This window comes from Balaenoptera musculus, chromosome X (genome assembly GCF_009873245.2).
Source record: "Balaenoptera musculus isolate JJ_BM4_2016_0621 chromosome X, mBalMus1.pri.v3, whole genome shotgun sequence".
In the NCBI taxonomy this organism is placed as follows: Eukaryota; Metazoa; Chordata; class Mammalia; order Artiodactyla; family Balaenopteridae; genus Balaenoptera; species Balaenoptera musculus.
In genome coordinates this window covers 84,796,705-84,801,393 of record NC_045806.1, presented here as the reverse complement: position 1 = coordinate 84,801,393, position 4,689 = coordinate 84,796,705, and positions in this window count along the sequence as shown.

Sequence of the window (4,689 nt, the reverse complement as noted above, 5' to 3'; positions counted from 1 at the left end):
CCAGTCACCCAAGGCTTATTGCCGCCCTGACTCCCTCCCTCCCCCCAACACACACACGTAATATATCATGAAGGTTTCCTTTTCTATAGCACAGTGATTGAGACTTAGGCATGTTACAGAACTGCACTGTCCAATATGGTATCCACTAGCCATGTGTGGCTTTTGAGCACTTGACATATGGCTAGGCCAAATTGAGGTGTGTCTTTCCACAAAGGCAAGGCTCAACTGCAGGTGGCCCCAGGCCTTGGCAGAATGCCCTGTGATCCTCCTGGAACCTGGGAAGATGGGCAATCTCACGAGGATTTGAGACAAGACCATTTCTCACTCACCTCCCTGTTTTGAGGGAGGCTGTCATGGGGCAGTTTCTCATCTGCCTCCCTCATTCTGGTGAGCATGAGACTTTCTGCCTGCCTCTCCACTCCACTGCCCTTGCCCCAAAGGGTCCAGCTGCAGGCCATAGAGCTGCTTAGCAGCGGTGTGGAGTTGGTACTCAGCAACATGGTGTCCTGCCATTCATGTTGCATGTCATCTGGCCCCTTTTGTTTCAGTGTCATCCTGTGCAACAGCGACACGGAACGGATCCCATTGCTGGTCTTGCTTTTGCTGTCTCTAAGTAATGAAGTGCCTGGATGTATGTGGGTTTCCTGTTCTCTTTTACCAGTTGAATCTGTCAGCTTACTTGACAATTTCTAAGACTTCGTAAAAAAAGAAAGAATATAAAATATCTCAATAATGGTTTTATACTGATTACATGTTGAAATGATAATACTTTGCATATATTGGGTAAAACGAAATATTAGTAAAATTAATCTCACCTGTTTATTTTTACCTTTTTAATATGGCCGCTAGAAAATTTAAAATTGCATATGTGACTCACATTATATTTCTGTTGGACAGGGATGTTATAGATCAGTGAAGAAAGAAAAATTGGTGGTGGGGAGGAGGGACTGACAGGGTTTTATTTTGCCAGAAAATGGCATTAAAAAAAAAAAACTATCGCCACCAATTCACAGGGACATTTTAACACCCCCCCCCAAATATATAACCATAATCTCAGAATAAAGGATAGATTTTTAAATTGAATATATGTAACTTTATGGAAACTCACTGCATTGTCCAGATTTTTCTCTTAATGCTTTAGGCTGGTGAAAAATTCCTCAGATTGATGAGGATGGTGTTGAAGAACCATTGCTATAAAGAGCTCATCCCATGAGCTGATAACTAGCTAATTTGTGTGGGGCTTTGAGAGGCGACCAGTCCAGGTAACAGTGGTGGATGGGACTAGTGGGGGTGTCTTCTTGTCCTGTAGGTGTTGGACTCTTCTGGTGGCCTATGTTTTGCAGTGTTCCTGTGGCTTCTTGGCCCCACCCTCTTCTCTCACACCCAAATAAGGTAAAGATGTGGAGTGTCAGAGTCAAAGAGTGTAACCCGAGGAACCAAAGTAAACAAATACGAATTTATTCTTTTCAAAGCAGAATTTAAGGGAAAGGGGAAAAGCACCACAGTGAGTGGCAAAGTTAACTAATTTGTCCCCAGCCCCGCCCCTTCATCCCAAACTTTTCTAGACTTGTGCGCCACCCTTGCCACTTCCCCAAATCCCATCCTTGTGACCAGTCCTTGCAGCCAGCGAGCAGCATCGCAGGCTTCGGTCTGGCCTCAAGGCTGCCCTGGGGACAGCAAGGACATTGGGCAGGTGCCCCCCCAAATGCGGCAGCTGTGGGAGGAGATGGAGGCTGGGAGCTGAGCCCTGGCCTTGAGCCTTTCCCTCTCCCACAGTCATTGGTGTTTAAAGAACAAGAAGGAGCTGAAGTATTCCTTTGTTCTCAGGGCCAGATTTTGGCAGGAAGGCCCAGAGACAGAGTTGCCCAGCTGAGCAGGTGAGTCTCCACAGCCCTAGGGCAGGGCCCCCACTTTCTCCTCCAGGACTGTTCATCTTAAGGTAGCTACTTTCTTAGCTATCTGTCACCCATGTCAAGGGAACTTTGATGAGAGTCTTGGCCTGAAATGGTCTCAGAGGCCGTGAGTCTGCCATTGAGAATGCCTCTTCAAGGAATGCTCTAGCCCAAAGCTGACTGTGGAGCCCAGATCCCAAACACACACCTCAAGCATCATGGGTATTCATTAAAATTCATTGGGAAGGAAACCATCTCCCAGGATTTGCCTCTGCTTGGCCTCAGGGTTTCGCATTACCATGGCCTGCCAGCCCAGCTCCTAAAGTACAACAAACTCAAACAGGTTTCTCTACAAGGAAATATCTCCAAACTTTGGGCCTGGAAGGAAATGGGCATTTGAAGGGCTTTCCATTCTGGAGGGAAGGGTGCGTATCCTCCTGGGTAGGACCCTCTCTAAGGAACCATACAACAAACAGCCTGATGTCCTCCAGCCAGTCAGCCTTCCTTAATAATTTCCCAATCAACCTGTGTGGGAAGCATGCAGTCTTAGCCGGAGGTAACTCCTGGAGGAGACAGTATGTCTCTCACAAAAAGCAAAGCCCTTACCCTTGACTTGGAATGCACTCTTTTTCCCAGGCCTGAGGAATGTAAAAGAGATTAGCAAAGCTATCTCAAGCCAGGAGACCTCAGGGAACTGAGAGTCCTGGTTGTTCCTTATGGCTGGGGGCTGTGTGTGTGCCCGGTTAAGGGAAGATAATGTTCAAGGATAGTTGTTGTAAACTTGTTGACGTCCATGGTGGTGACTGAACTGAGACGATAAGCAATTCTATGGGTTCATTGTCTAATAATGAGTTCCTCTTCTGTCTATATATGATTCAGTAAATTCTAAATAAAGTGCCTTGCAACCATCAGTTGTCTTGGTCCTTCTGACCCCATACTCATGGTGCTATTCAGTCCCTTACCCCTCTCTGTCGGGACCTGGAAGACCCCCTGCGGTGGCTGGACTGTCGCAACCTGACTCCACTCTGCTCTCACTAGAAGCAGAGGCACCTTCATAATGGTTTTTTGGCCTCTACCAGATTCTGTCGAGAATACATTACCTATCAATCCTAACTGTTCCCCGATACTATTTGACAACAACCGCAGCAAACACGTTCCTTATCACTGATGCTAATCCCACAAGCCAGGGGTTTTCATTAGGTTGCCTACCCAGCAACTCCCTTCGCCACCCTTCCAGTACGGGGCCAAAAACTACGCAGCATCACACACAATACCTCTAGGAGACAAGATACAAGACAGATGCTTAACAACATGCAACACATCTCAGTAAATCCCACCTTAATTTGAATTCACAGTGCCCAAAGACCCGTTTACCTCACTGCGGGAAAACTGCCCACACATGCTGCAGTGACTATCACTGGACCCTCAAGCGATATACTCACCTCGGGCATCAAGGTAAACCCAGGACCACGAAGTGTCATTGACCCCATTACTGAGAATTCAACTCTTGACTTGCTGCTTCAGTCTACCTATAGCACAAATCCTACATAACGAGATCTACGTCTTCTCTACCATGGCCCACTGCGGTTGCCACAGGCCCTCAACAGCCCAAGATCTCTCGGGTGGAGTAGCAGTTACGAAAAGGATTTTCCAGGACTCTCCTGGTAAGATTGTTTCATAACCTCTGCCCTCTTTACCAGCTGAGCAGGTAAGTCTCCACAGCCCTAGGGCAGGGCCCCCACTTTCTCTTAGGCAGGCGTATGCCTCAAAGACCCTGAACTCTGTGTCCTAGAGCAAATTTTTTCTATACTGTTCCTACCTACAATCTAGGCTCCTACAAATATAGCTCCCCCGCGCCCAACCCCAGTAACTGATGTCCAGGCTCTGTGTTTGATACCCACCTGCCACCTGCTCGCCATGCATCACCAGTGCTCCTGCCCAGAGACCTCATGAGCTCTAAGGCAGATGTCATGATGAAGTCTGACACCCTGAACCTGTGGCTTAGTGCCCCCTGGTGATTCTAGAAGGAGGCAATCCTTGGCTTCTGGACCCAAGCCACTGCCTTCCCTGCCCAGCAGTAGATAAATCCCCAGCAGTTCTGCCCACTGGCCTACTGCTTGATTATAAGAGAGCACCCCAACCATCTCACACCCTCCTGACCTTGGTAGCAACTGCTACTTTCTTTAAGGCCCTGAGCCAGACTTAGAAACTGGAAGGGGCAAGAGGATGTACTCTGTGTCTTAGCCTGGCTATTTGTTCCTCCCTTTCTGCATGGGGTGAGTAGAGCTTGGATTTGTTCTATTTTGGCCTCTGAACCATTGTTTAGAGGAGCCCAGGAAGATTTACCCAAGGCCCACGTCTCCAGGGAACAAGGTGTGGAATGAATGAAGAGAGCAGAGTGACTCTTCCTGTTAGATTCCTCTGTGGCCACAGGCTTCTGTTGCTTTGGTCTTGAGGGCAGCTCACCTCAAACATGAATGGAGAGACATCCTAGGGGAGCAGCCAGGAGGCATCTGTCTGTCCAACCAGAGGCTGGGACTAACAAAGAGCAAGGCAGAACATTAATACTTCAAGAGGTATTAGAATTTAATGTGTGAGTGAGGCCAGGGGAGTACTGATGTACAGTAGATATGTAGGATAGGTATGTATGTATATAAACTTAGGCAAATTAAGTCAATTGCAGGGTTCTAAGTTATAAAGCTCCTTTTGGTAGAAAGCTGCCTAAGTGGGTTCTGACTCTGTTCAAAGTCCCCAAGCCCACCCCCCACCACCCCCACCCCCACTATCTACTCTGAAC